This window comes from Protopterus annectens, chromosome 1.part0 (genome assembly GCF_019279795.1).
Source record: "Protopterus annectens isolate FY-2018-M chromosome 1.part0, PAN1.0, whole genome shotgun sequence".
In the NCBI taxonomy this organism is placed as follows: Eukaryota; Metazoa; Chordata; order Ceratodontiformes; family Protopteridae; genus Protopterus; species Protopterus annectens.
This window is the reverse complement of record NC_056725.1, coordinates 163,676,008-163,691,142: the sequence shown is the minus strand read 5'-3', so window position 1 is coordinate 163,691,142 and position 15,135 is coordinate 163,676,008. Positions and strand designations below refer to the sequence as shown.

The window sequence follows — 15,135 nt, the reverse complement described above, 5'->3', positions numbered from 1 at the left end:
CCTTTGGGGATTGGTTATCAGGGGATGAGACTGCAATAACACCCAAATATTCTGTGCATGGGGGCACTGGCATGGAGTGAGCTAGAATGTATAATTCTTGCTGAAGTATCACCACAAATGTAGCAGAGGTAAATATAAAAGAGTGCCATAGATTTGATCTAGGACGATTAATTGTCATAAGACTTCCCCAAAACAAAACTGCAAGACAGTTACATGACATGGTAGGTAGGGACTAGCATCACAGACTGTCCTGGTGTGGAGGAGAGTCAAACTGAGGCTGTATGAACTGGCCTTTTAACAGGTCAGTCAAACTGCACTGCTGTATTGAGTGGGTGGGCTTTATAAGACCAAACAAAATCATGTACAGGACCCTGCAGGTTACAGGACCATAAAACAAAATTATATATGCAAAAAATTATTTCTAACATGCTCGCTTAAATCATCAAGCTTCTATGTTCTGGGTAGTAGATATACAGTAGATGTAAAATAACAGGAATTCTGCCGAAGTCAAGTTTTTTGGCCTAGTCCAGCACAACATTATGACAAGCAGAGCAAAAATTCATCTTCAAATGTCTGATGGCATGGAGAAGGCTGGACAGTGTAGGGTAGGGGCATACAAACTAAATAAAACAAAGTGTGGTTCTGTAAGGCAGTTAAGCAAAATGGAAGATGCCCTCATCTTTGTTTCATGGTGTTAATCTTATTTAGCTTCTAGTCATTTTCTGCTGGGCAAATTTGCCTCAGATTTTCCCGATGCAGTAAGTCAGGAAAGCCCCAGGGGTTGAAGGTACATTAGATGTTGCCAATCACAAAGGCATAACTCAACCAACAGGAACCAACTTCCTTTTTTTTTTTTTTTTTTTTTGCTCCACTGCCAGAACCGCCAATGGTTTATCCAACTAGCTCATTTATTTTATTTGGTGTTAGAGCCAGGAAGAATCCCTTAGCAAAGCACGAGTCCTACAATACATTCATTCCTGTCTGGGGTGCTTAATCAGCTTATCCAGTTCTCCCAAAGGCAAAAGTCCCATTTGTAGCCTTTAGGTGTAACAGATCAACCTAGATTATACCTCTAGTAGCACATTTTAGCTCCTCTAAGTGCTGTTTACTGTTAGAAGTGTACCGGTTTAGGCTAACTTCACTTGTCAGTCAGTTTACATAAGGGTAGTGTAGGCTCAGCATGCCTATGCTTCTTAGGTGTAACATACATTGCTATCTGTAGGTGTAACTCAAGTGGTTGATTCAGAGCCACCTCCCTTCTGCTAGGAAGGGTGAGCCAATGGCTGTTCACTCCTGTACTCCCTGCTATGGCTTTTTCAGCTCTTGAGCAGCTAATCAAACTAGAGTAATCAGGGTCATAACTAAGGCTTCATCACTCTACGCCACAGAGCTGTGACTCCATCCTCAAATTTTTTGAAACAGGATTCATGAGAAATTAGGTGACTATTAAAATGTTTAAGTATTGTACAAACAGAATTTGATGTGTCCACCCTTGGCTCACTATGGCAGCTATATTTTAATATATAATAGTTTTTCATGTATAGCAGCATGATATACGAGGTGTTTTAGTTTCTGTAACATTGTCTGCTGCAGTTTCAGCAAAACAAGCTGTCTTCCAAACTAGTACTAAATAATCAGCAAGCTGGGTAACACTACTGTTGGAATGCAAGACTGCCAAACTTAATTTAATAGTGTTGCTTGCTCACTGGTTACTTCTGCTGTAAAGTAAATGCATCATGAGCAGTCCTTAAGGAGCATAAACTTTGTACAGCATTTTTGAAAAGGCTGCTACACTTTCCATAACAGATGGTGCACCACAGAGACAATTAATAAGCTATTAAGTATGCTGTAACAACAGGCACTGTGGAGAAAAAAAAAGACCTACTAATGTTGGTTTAGTATTGCTGATCATTGACTGGTTGTGTCTTCTTCACACGAAGAACACCCACAAGTGATAGTGTTTTAAAGTAAAATTTAATCTGAAGCAGAGCAAACTGTGTGGGGTGTTTGTATCTGGAAGACATCAACACTTTCTGTAGCAGAAGCTACATCATGGAGAATGGTGCTACCATTTAAGGGCACTTTAACATCTTGTGTCACAGGAAAACAGTATCTCTGATCGTAGTACTCATACTCCATCACTGGATATTTCAGTCTCAGAGACAGAATCTGTGAGTGACACCTGAGAATAGTTTGCAGCTTGCAGCAGAGCAAAATGCATAGCATGTTTGTCTCTGGCAAGGTATTTGCTCCAGTGTCTGTAGCAGAAGATGCCTTCCAGAGACCAATATGGCTTAGAGTGCTCTTACATCCTATTATGTGAGAAAAGAGAATTATTAATCTTAGTTTAGTATTGCTACTCTCTCATTCACTGGCTCTCTTTAATAAACTAAAAAAACTGACACTGGCAGCAATAAGAAGCTTAAGTGTCTTGCTGCTAATATTAACATGCAAAGACAAATCAGTCTTTCCATCATTTGATGCTGGATACTGAGATGTGGCCAATGTTTTATTTTAAATTATATGTCTAATGGATTAAGTTGCACACATCCACAGGAGATGTTAGTGTAACTTTATTGCACCATAATATTAGCTTTATTACACCATAATATTTTCGACTTCCCATGAAATTTTTGTTAAAACTTTACTGAAGATTAGTATTGGTATGCCTCTTAATTAACCTTCGTCTCCTAAGATATGTTTAAATATCTTTCTGAAACAGCAGTTAACAAAAACATTGCTGTTTTTTTTCTTTTCATTTAGCAATCCATTCTAACTGTTGAATTTGGGCTGTATTGCTTCTGGGGCAGCACTGTGGCCCCTATAAGCTCCAATACTGCCTCAGTTCACCAGTACATATGGAGTGTTATTAACTCCAAGATGTTGCTACCGGCCTCTTAACAGGTTCCTGAGCTGCTGAACAAACTTGAGTCACCTGTGTTGTAGTCAGTACTGTATCTCTCAACTATAATGGAGCTTATTCAGCATCATTTTATTTTTACTTAGAATTCTGACCTTGTATGTGGGTGATCTGCTCATGTAGCTACATCTAGTGTGCAACACAATTTTGTTTTGGAGTAAAGTCTATTAGTTTTTGCAACTTATATTACATAAAACACTCTAACCTGCACAGTCTCCTCATTTTATTTTACTAACATTTTCAGTGCCTGAACATTGAGGCTTTTACCTTTTATAGTCCAGAAGTTGAATATATTCTCATTGTACTTATAGATTAGTATGTAACTTATAAGACAATTTCTGTGTTATCTTTATGTCTTCTTCACAGTGAATAAATTAGTAGGAGGCAATAAATGAACAAATATAAATTTTGAATTAATTATGAGATTTGGTACAGTATGGGATGAAGCCCAAGTGGCCACTGAACAAATGTCATCCAAGGACACTCTGGACCAAAAGGCAGCAGAAGTGGAAACCGATCGAGTGGAATGGGCGTGAACTCCGACAGGTTCTGGTCGGCCAGAACTCTTATATGCAAGAAGTATACATTGTGAAATCCATCTGGACAATGTAGCTTTTGACACAGGTTTACCCAAAAAGCATTTAGCAAAGGATACAAGGAGTTGCTCAGATTTCCTATGTTCAGCAGTCCTGTGTAAATTGAACCTCAATTGTCTGTGCACGTCCAAAGAAAGTAATTTGTATTCACCTTTGTTGTGATCATTTGGGAAAAAAAACGGTAAATTGATAGATTGATTAATGTTGGACTCAGAGGCGACTTTAGGCAAGAAGGAGGGATTGGTCCTGTGGGAAACTCTGTCTTTATGAAAGACCAGATATGGAGGTTTGGCGCAAAGGGCTTGAAGCTCCGAAACCCTCTAGCCGAAGTGATAGCAATGAGAAAGGCCGTTTTCCAAGATAAGTATTTTAGATCCCCGAAGTTGCAGGTTCAAACAGAGGGCCAGTAAAAGCCTGGAGAACAAGAGTTAAATCCCACAGAGGGACTGCATCCTTAACAGGAGGCCTTAACAGGAAGGTACCCTTTACGAAGGTCTTGCAGATTTTGGAAGAAGCTAAAGAACCGAGATCATTTCCCACATGGAAGTGTGAAATTGCTGCTAATTGGACTTTGACGGTGGAGGAGCTGGCACCTTGATCAAATAAGTATGACAAAAAATCCAATACAGCTAGTATGTAAAGGGATTCAAATTTCTATGTTCCGCCCAGATCAAAAAACGTTTCCATTTGCTCTTATAGACCTTTCTAGTAGAAGGTTTATGAGCAGCTACTAAAATAGCTTTAACGGAAGAGGAGATACCGAGAGTCCCAGCTATGATTGGAACTGGATCAACCAAGCTGTGAGCTTGAGATTGTCCAGGTTTGGGGTTGTCAACCCCAGGGGGTGAGATATCATATCCGGAATGGGATCCAAAATCCATGGAGGATTGACTAGATGAGACCATAGGCAAGGGAACGTTTGACGAGGCCAGAATGGGGCTATGAGGATCACTCTGCTCCCCAACCGACGAGCTTTCTGCAAGAATTTTATCATGAGAGGAAGAGGTGGATAAGCATAAAGTAGACCGGATGGCCAAACATGGACTAGAGCGTCTCTGGGGGATTCCCCGGGTGAGGGAAGTAGAGGGAAGTACTCGCTGCACTTTGCGTTCGAAGGAGACACGAATAGATCGCAGCAAGGTTGACCCCACTTGAGGAAGATTTGCTTTGCTACTCTCGGGTTCAGAGACCACTCATAAGGTGAGAGGATAGTTCGAGTCAGCCTGTCTGCCAAAATGTTCGACCGACCTGGAATGTGCATTGCTATGAGAAAGCAGTTGGTGGCGATCGCCCATTCCCAAACTCGCATAGCCTCTCGACATAGCGGATAGGATCTGGTTCCCCCCTGTTTGTTGATATACCAGACTACTGACATGTTGTCTGATTGAATCGCAATTGTCCCTAAGTGAAGAATGGCCTGGAGTGCTTCCAACGCTAAAAGCACCGCCCTCATCTCTAGGACACTGATGTGCAACAAGGTCTCCGAGTGGGTCCACGTGCCTTGGACGGTTCTGCCATGCACTGCCCCCCCCCCCCACCTGAGGCGAGAAGTGTCCGTGGTCACCATGGCTTGGGGTGGGGCCATAGAGAAGGGGCGCCCTTCCCGGAGATCCAAGGACTGGATCCACCAGAGTAGGGATTTCTTGCAAACCTTGCTGAGGGAGATAGATGCACTTAGTGGATGTTGCAGGATGGACCATTGAACCTGCAAGGTCCATTGTAGGACCCTCATGTTTAGACAAGCTAGAAATGACAGATTGATGGCTGCAGCCATCGAACCTAGCGCCCTCAGGACCAATTCCGCTGGAGGAGCCGGGGATTGTAGGAGGGCCAGCACGTGGAGTGTCAAAGTTCGAAGCCTGTCCGGAGTTAGGAAGGCCCTCAACAGGTTTGTGTCTAGCCTGGCCCCTATGAAATCCAAAGTTTGAGTTGGTTGAAGGGAGGATTTCTTGAGATTGATAGAAATTCCCAGATGAGAGGCCAACTGAAGGAAATAATTCCTGGCTGAACAGAGTAGATGCCTGGTGGGGGCAGTCAGGATCCAGTCGTCTAGGTACGGAAAGACCTGTATTCCCTGAAGCCTCAGGTGGGCCGCTACAACTGCCATCACTTTGTTGAACACCCTGGAGGCTGTGGTGAGACCAAAGGGAAGGACCCTGAACTGGTAGTGGCTGGCTCCCAGCCAGAAGTGGAGAAACCTTCTGGATCGTCTGTCCATCAAAATGTGGTAGTACGCATCCTTGAAGTCTAAAGAGCACATCCAGTCGTTCTCCTGCAGGAGTGGGAGAATGGATTGAATGGCGACCATCTGGAACTTTTCTTTGGCAACTGAAAGGTTTAGAGTGGACAGGTCGAGGATTGGTCTTAAGTCCCCCATCTTTTTTGACACCAGAAAGAACCTGGAGTAGAAGCCTGATCCTGACTGATTTTGGGGGACGGGCTAGATTGCTCTTTTTTCTAGCAGCTGCTTTATTTCTGTGGCTGCTGCCTCCCTTTGATTAAGTGGGACATCCGGGAGGCTCCAGGATTTGAGAGGGAGATTCATAAAGGGGATAGTGTAACCTCTGGATATGATTCGAAGCACCCAGTGATCCGTTGTAATGGACTCCCAAACTGCTAGGTGCCTCGAGAAATGCCCCCCGACTGCCTCCAGAGTGGAGCAGTCGGGTAACCCCTCAGGGCTGCTGCGCGGGCCAATCTGAAAAAGGTTCTCTCGACCCAAAATTCTTTGGTCCCCCTCTGCCTCTGGGCCAGCGTCCACCCTGTCCTCCTCTGCCTCTGAAGGATGAGGGGTTCGGAGCGAAACACGACTGTTGGGATTTCCGGAACCACATCTTCTTTTGTCCCCTTTGGTTCCTGGAGAAGGACCACTGGGGAGGCGAGAAGCGGATCCCGACAGCAGACGTTTTCCCGTCTTTCTTGCTCTGGACCAGCGTGTCACGGACGGTCTTGCCAAACAGCAAAGAGCTGTCAAAAGGGGCATTTGCGAAGGATGCCTTGAAGGGTTCCGCAAAGTCGCAGAGACGGAGCCAAGCATACCGCCATAAGACAATGCCCGCTCTGCTAGCTCTAGCGGCTCCTTCCATGGCATGGGAAAGAAGCCACATAGAAGTGTTCGAAATGGACTTAAGAGTGGCCATTCGAACTGAGAATGTTTTCTTATCCTCGGCCGACATGGACTCTGGGGGCAACCCGGCGTATTCTTTGATGAGATCCCGCTGGAGTCATATCACATGTGCCATATAGTTCAGTGACCTTACTGAGAAGGTGGCTGAAGCGAACATCCGCTTCCCTATGCGGTCCATCGTCCGAGACTCCTTGTCGGGAGGGTGGACAGAGGAACTCTCCTGGGCTAGTTCCTTTTTGGTGGCAGTCGCCACCAACATGGCATCTACTGGAGCATCCTTGCTCCAGACCGTCCTATCTGTGGGTGGACTGAGAATTTTGTCTGGTCTCTTTGGTATGGGCTCCACAGTGTCTGGTTCCTTCCATGCCCTGGTAGTGATCAGATCTACCAGGGGATCGGCGGGAGGGGACACCCAAGAGGTAGATGGGCCTGCGTCAAACACCTCCAGAAACACAGACTCATCGGAGGAAGGTTTTTGGGCTGACCACCCCCCTCTAATATGAAGCATTTCCATAATGTCTCCGAAGGAGACGTCCTCGGGGGGTGACCTTGGGGAACCTTCCCCTTCCTCTAGGTCTGTGTCCCCTGTGAGGGACTTGGTTGAGTCCAAGTGCCTCCTCTTGCACTTACGTTTGTGAGGAACCTCCTTGGGGGGGTTGTCCGAGGATGCCTCACCAACAACATCCTGTTCCTCTAAGGGAACTATCTGGGACATAGGCGCAGGCTGTCCATGGGGCAGGGTGATGGAAAGTAGGCCCGTCTGAGAGGGAGTGATGGGTGGAACCACAGCAAGAGCCTGGGGTCTCGAGTCCCTCGACAAGACCCTCTCCACAACATCAAATGCCAAAGGAGAACTGCTCTCTCTAGGATCCGACAGCAGTCCCTTCGGATCCGAGGCGTGGACTGGAGCCGGCGCTGATGCAATTGGATCCAAAGGGCCAGTATGCTCCAACCGAGACGGAGCCGAAGACACACTGACACCTCCAGATTCAAAGCTCAGCTCACGGCTCCGAGAGCTCGGATCTGAAAATAGACCCGACAAACTCGAGGGTGGGACGGAGCCAAAGTAGGGTGTACTATTGGCACCGAGCCTCCCCCGGCTCCGATGCTGCCTGGATCTGACAGCTCCGACCCCCGGTAGTGGGTCTGAGAAGGAGCAATCGGGTGAAAAATGGGGTCGATCTCCCCCCGGCGGGGGGGAGGCAGGAGCACTCCCATCTGCAGTTGGGCCTGGAGAAACCTATGCATCATCCAGTCCATATCTGCATCGGACAAACTTCGGGTCGATCTAGATGAGGCCACCGAGGCTGGCCTGGAGTGCCGCCTCGAAGACCTCGAAAGCAATAGGGTTTCCTCCTCCGGCTCCGGGGAAAATCGATGTGAATGGAGCCGGGAAGGAGAAGGCCTGGACGTCCTAGGAGAGGCTAACTGTTTAGCTGGCGGAGCTGAAGAGGAAGCTTCAGCCCGCCGCTTGTGGTGCTTCTCCTTCCTTTTCTCCCTCCTAGATTCCCTCTCCTCCTGAGCCACGGTGAGAGGGTGAGTCCCGGCCAGGGGAGCAGGGATGGAAGGTGGGACCGCTGCAGTCACAGCCGGTGCCGCCGAGGGAGAAGAGGACGAAGCCGAGTCCGGGGGCAGAAGTCCCGCCAGAATCAACTTCGACCTTCTGTCGCTCAAAGCCTTGGGGTTGAAGGCTGCACAAATTGTGCAGCCCGAAGAGAGATGGTCAACCCCAAGGCAGATAACACACCAAGTGTGGACATCCACTAGGGATAGCTTATGGCCACACTCGGTGCATTTGGAAAAGAAAGCTTTATGGGCCTCAGCCATGGTAATACGATAGGCCCAAACCGCACACACCTTCACACACATGGGAGAGGGGGAAGACTAAACTAACTAACAAAAGGAAAATTTACCAACAAGATTATCAATTTAACAGAAAAGGGGAAACAACACTCACTTGTCTATAGACTAAAGTAAAAAAACTAGGTAAAAAAAAAGGTAATTTTTGCAAAACTCACGAAACCCTACACTTGGAAACTCATTCTAGATGTTTGAATAAGCCGCAGCAAATGTGATCTGAGGACGGAGAGGGATGGCAGGGGGTTATGGGTAAGGAGGAGGAGCTTGGAGCTCAGATCTTAGCTGAATAAAGTTGCCGGCTAGGATCTGATTCGGATCCGATACCCACAGGTTGATGAATAAATGAAGTTAACTACTTCAGATATATTAGTTTCTGAGACCACCTTAGGGAGAAAAGGTGGGATGGTTCTTAGTGAAACCCTATCCTTATGAAAAAACAAATATGGGGGTTTTGAAGACAATGCTTGTATCTCAGAAATTCTGATGGCAGAGGTAATGGCTATCAAAAAAGTAGTTTTCCATAAAAGAAACTTTAAGTGATGTAGCTGCCGGTTCAAAAGGAGGAAGCACCAAAGACTGCAAAACTAAGGTCAGATCCCGAGAAGCTATAGGGTCTCTAAACAGAATGTTTTAACCGTAAAGATCCTTTCATGGACACTTTACATAATCTATGGGAAATTAGTGAATGCTCTTCAAAGCCATTGTGGAAATAAGAAATAGCAGCTAGTTGGACCTTAATAGTGGAAGCAGAAGCTCCTTGACCAAAAAGCATAGCTAAAAACTTCAAAACTTTTTCAACTGGTGCAGAAAAGAGTTAAAACCATTATTGTATGCCCAAATAGAAAATCTTTTCCACTTGCTTAGGTACACTTTCCTGGTGGAAGGTGAATGGGAAGCCAGTAGAATTTTTTGGACTGGGGAAGATAAATACTTCTGGCTGGCAACTAACGGAATTGAAGGAACCAAGCTGTAAGCTTGAAGTTCTGAATACTGGGGTGCACCAGTCCCTGAGGATGAGACAGAAGATCCGGAACTGGGTTCAGAATCCAATGATGGTAAATTAGATGAGGCCAGAGAAAGGGGAACCAGACTTATTGAAGGCAGAAGGCCAAAAGGGTGCAAAGAGAATCACCTTGCTTCTCAACCTGCTGGCTTTCTTTAAGAAGAGAGGAATCAGAGGGAAGATACAGAGTAAACCTGAGGGACGAGTCACGAAGGAGAGCATCTCTAAGGGACTCCCTCAGAGGGGGAATTAGGACAAAACAGCTGTTGCAGAGATGGAAAAACTCATTTGCCACTCTAGGATTCAGAGACCTATTGTGAGGCAGGAGAATGTATCTGCTCAGTCTGTCCGCTATCACATTTGAGCTCCCCGGGATGTGCTTTGCTATTAGAGAGCGGTTGGAGGATATCACTCATTGCCACACTCACAGAGCTTCTTAACACAGGGAATAAGATTTGGTTCCGCACTGTTTGTTGATGTACCAGACCACTGACATGTTGTCTGATTGCAATTGGTCCTAGAGGGAGGACAAACTGAAAGGCTTGCAAGGTGTAGGATGAAATTTGTTGCTTGAAGCAGTAGCTGCCAGGTGGCAGCAGGGATGAGCCAGTCGTCTAGATAAGGAAACACCCGGAATCTGTGCAGTCTAAAGTGAGTTATTAATGCTGCCAAACATTTGAACATCCTGGGGGCTGTGGTGAGGCCAAAGAGCAGCACTCTGAACTGAAAATGACTGGCTCCTAGCCGAAAGCAGAGGAACTTTATGGAGGGTTTGTCCATTTTTATGTGGCAATACACATCCTGAAGGTGTAGAGAGCACATCCAATCGTTTTCCTCTAGAAACAGAAGTATAGACTGAACTGTGACTATCTGGAATTTTGCTTGCTGAACAAACTTGTTCAGAAGGTTGAGATCTAATATTGTTCTCAAGTCCTCTGTCTTTTTTAGCACCAAAACGAACCTTGAGTAAAATCCGGATCCCATCTGATCAGGTGGGACTTCTTGGATGACTCTTTTTTTTCTAGCAGCTTTTGAATCTCTAAGGCTGCTTGATCCTTCTGATTGGGTGGAACATCGGGAAGGCTTTGTTTTGATGTCAGAAAAAGAGTATAAAGAATATGGTAACCTCTGGCAATAATCTTCTGCACCCAAGCATCTGAAGTTATTTGTCACCAGGCTCTTGAATGCAGTGAAAATCTTCCCTCAACTGCTTCCAGGGATAAGCAATCATGCCCCCTTTCAGAAGTGCTGATAGGATTATCCAAAGAAAGAATCTCTCGAACCCTGATTTTGCAGGCCACCTCTGCCATGGGGTCGGCATCTTCAATTACAGCTCCCCCCTGTGCCCTGAGGGGAGCCTCCACCACATGTGTCCTGAAAGGGCCCCTTGGGATTTTCTAAACCACATCTTCCCGCTCCTCTGATTCCTAGAGTAGGACTGTTGGGGAGCAGAAAAATATATGCCCACTGCAGATAGGGTCTTTCCATCTTTCTCACACCTGGCTAGAGTTTCGCTGACTTTGGGGCCGAATAAAGGAAGATACATCAAAGGCAGCATTGATGAAGAGAGACTTAAATGGCTCCTCAAACTCTCACAAGTGCATCCAGGCATGATCCCTTGTGGCAACATCTGAACCGCCTGCCCTGGTCATCCCTTTGGCTGCATGCTCAATGAGCCTCATGGATGAGTTGGAAATAGACTCTAGGGTGGCTAGCTGGGAGGCCTCTTTATCCTGGACCTCCTCAGACACAGCTCCTGCTAGGGTATCTGATAATTCCTTGATCAGATCTCTCTGGAATCTAGTGAAATGTGCGATAAAATTCAAAGACCTTAATGCAAAGGTCGATGAAGTGTATACCTGCTTTCTGAATCTGTCCATTGCCCTGGACTCTTGATTAGAGGCATGAACAGAGGAACTCTCTTCAGTTATCTCCTTTTTGGTGGCTACTGCCACCACCATAGCATCTTTTGCTAACCCCTTTGCCCAATGCTGGTGGTCATCTGAAGCAGATAGTATTTTAAGTCTCTGGGGAATTGGCTCTATAGAATCAGGAGCCTTCCAAGCTAGCTGCACAATCAATTTAATAAGATGGTCAGTGGGAGGGGTCACCCAAGACCATAGAGGATGATCACCAAAAGCCTGCAAATACACAGACTCCTCAGAGGTAGGGGTCTTTGGGCTTCCAGTTATCCCTCTGTTTCAGATTCTCTAGAATGTCTCCAAAGGAGATGCCTTCCGGGGGTGAGCGGGGGAAACCCTCCCCATCATTGAAGTCCAAGTCTTTTGTGACCAATTCCTCAGGGGAATCTAAGTGTTTCCTCTTACGCATCTGTTTCTGGGGTGGCTCCTCAGTGAGGATCTCTGAGGAGGACTCAGAAGAAGAGGGACCCTGTGCAAGGGTGTCTTGCAGCCTAGGTGCCTGCTGTCCAGATGTGGAAGCTGGTGGCAGCTCTGGGCAAGAAGGAGTCTTGGGATAAAACTCCAACACAGAAGGGGCCAGCTGAGAGCCTGCAGAGGCCAATGCCCTCTCCATTATCTGAAAGGCAAGTCCCATGAAGAAGAATGGGAGCCTGAAACCAAGAATGACAACCTTGGAACTGAGGTCACACCTGCTCCAAGAGAACCACCTCCAAAGCAGGAGCCAAGGAACAGCCCATGTCTGCAGAGATTCATAGGTTCATAGGTTCATAGGTGGGTATTAGGCTACCTGCCCGAAGGCATTTATAAGCCTTGCCAAAATGTGCTGGCTTTCGCCGTCCCCTTAGATTAGTTCCCTGTGCCTCTGTCCAGCAGAGCCACTGAAGTGATCCCCGAGGTAAACTTTCTGTTTCCCATCCACTCGTCAAGGTTTCTTTTGAAGAGTGTTAATGAGGAGCTCTGCGTAATGTAGATTGGGATCTTGTTCCAAAGCATGGGAAGTCTCTGGGACAAGACTCTATCCCTCCAGCACATCCTATTTATTGTTGTGGTAAGGTTTAGATCCCTAGAGCGTGTGGCTCGAGGGGATAAGGTTTTCTTTAGGTGGAGCATGTCCATCAATTCTGGGTTGGACATGGCCTTGTATGTCAGGCAGAGATCACCTCTGAGTAGGCGGTATGCAACAGAGTACAACTGGAGTTTCTTCAGTCGAGCTGCATAGGGCATCTGTTTGAGGCCATTGATCCTCTTGGTGAGGTACTTCTGTGGTCTTTCCAACTGTTGCAGGTGTCTTGTAAGGTACATCCCAAATGGGGCATTGTACTCTAAGATGGGTCTGATGAGTGATGAGTAGAGGGGCTCAATGACCTCTTTTGATCTGGATGCAAACCCTTTTGTGATTAGGTGGGCCACATTGAAGAATTTTCTAACCACTTTGGCAATGTGATTATCAAAGGTGAGCTTACTATCTACTTGGGTCCCCAGATCCCTTATTACATCTTCCGTATTTAGGGGACTGCCATCTATGTGGTAGTTTGTGGGTACTTTGTTTTTTCCAAAGGGGATGACTATGCACTTTTTGGCATTTAGCTTGAGGCCATAATTTTGACACCAGGTATCCGTCTCAGTGAGACCCTTTTAGAGGATGTCTGTGTCAGCTGGAGAGTCAGTTATAGCCCCTAGTTTACAGTTAGTTGTCTGCGAACATGTTCAGCCATAGTCCTCCTGTGCTTGCCTGTACCTCTGAGAAGTATATGCCGAACAGGAGGGGTCCTAGGACTGAGCCCTGAGGAACACCATTTGTAACCGGTTTAGAGATGGACCTAGCTTCCACAACTGTCACCATGTGGGTTCTGTCCATGAACCAGTTGGCAACCCATCTTGTGATGTAGGGGTTTATGTTCAGGCTGGTGAGCTTGTCTATAATACCAGAATGGGGAATGTTGTTGAATCCGAGAGTCAAGGATGACTCTGAATAAAAAACTGGAGCCGATCCGAAGCTCTCGGACCCAACAGAGGAGCTACGGCTCCGGGAGTCTGTCAGTTCCAAAGGAACTGAAGAAGTCAAGGCAGATACTGGAAATGAAGGGGAAAAGGCTGTCACAGCACCAGAGCAGCTGGAACCGAAGGGATCAGAGTGGGTAGCTCTAAGCCCTCAGAAGAGATTAGAGGAGGAAGATTGGTGAAGTCCTGGGAGAAAACACCCCAACTCCATAAGGGAGAGGGGTCTGGAAGGAGACAGAAAGACCTCTGGCCACTAGGAGATGATCCACCAACCTCATGACATCAACCTCTGTAGGACTCCTGGAGAAATGGACAGATAAACCTGAGGGGGATTCTGGTCTTTCTGGAAAAGGACTCGGGAGCTGTCCCACAAAGAGGTCAATAAGAAGTTGAATACTTTGGCCTGGGTGTGAACATTATGCTTAATTTTGACACCGATGGAGGTTCCAATGTCTGTGGATGAGTAGCAGGAAAGGTCGGTACCGACCGGGAAGATGAAGAGACCGACATCAAGGTTTGTGGTGCCATAGAAGATGGTGCAGAGGATGTTGTTGTTAATGAAAGTTTCCAAACCTTAGCCTTCAGTTCCGCTGAAGTGGTGGGAGTGGAAGGCTTATGCTTTTTCACCACCTGTACCAAAGGAGATGTCGGCACTGAATGACTTTTCTTGGTTCCAATATCAGATTTAGAGGGGGACATGTCAGTCTTGGATAAAGCCTCCTCAAAAGAGGACTTAATTAGTCTTTTTAATATTAATTTATTTCTGCATTCAACCAAGGCCTGGTTGCTGAAGGCCTGGCAGATAGTACAGTCCTGTTCAAGATGAGCTGGACCTAAACAATATATAATGGAAGAATGCCCATCGGAGTTGGGCATCTTCCATCCACAATCCTGGCACTGTTTAAAGCCTGTAGTGCCTTTGGATTTCTCAGCCATGTTGACAGACACCAAAAGAATAGGGATCAACAGGCAGAAACACACACACACACACACACACACACACACACACACACACACACACACACACACACACACACATACACACACACACACACACTCACACACACTCACACACAAAAAACACAGACAGAAGGAAAAGAAAAAACTACCAACAATGATAGGTTAAAGCTACTTAAGGAGGTAGAGAAAGAGAGGGAGAAGTATTTCCAGTGATGGTAGGAATAGAATACTGTATGGTAAGGAAAGTACAGTCACTCCACAAAGAAAGTGGGTAGAAGAGATAAAGAATATATACATAAGTATAGAAAAAAGGTTAGATTAAACTATAAAAACACAAGAAAATTTCACTTAGCTGTGAGAAAAAATGGCTGACACGTCATACGGCAAACAAGATCTGAGGGAATATGGAGAGGGGTACTGTGGGTAGAGTCTTAGCTCCAGAGTTTTTGGCTGTCACAAGCTATGTAACAGCCGAGCCAGTTCTGAGGATCGGAACCGTATCCCAAAGTTAAAGGATAAATGAAGATTGACATCAGATAAAATGTTAATATTTTTTTTTGCTATTAAAATATATATGCTTACATCATAAGTGAAAATGTTATGAATGTGTTAAAAAGTATGGTTGGTCTGCTACTATTGTCAGAATTCTGAGCAGTAGCCCTAGAAATCTGTACTGACATATGACACTGTTTATCTGTAGTGGTTAGATTACTATTGCTAGTCTTTATTCTGGGATGCAACTCCAC

At 46.0% G+C, this 15,135-nt stretch overlaps 1 protein-coding gene across 2 annotated transcripts in view; it reads right to left on the bottom strand.

Moving 5' to 3' along the window:
- The window catches only part of CLIP3 (CAP-Gly domain containing linker protein 3), a 1,549,977-nt gene that overhangs the window by 266,026 nt on the left and 1,268,816 nt on the right, over positions 1-15,135 (bottom strand). The window lies entirely within an intron of this gene.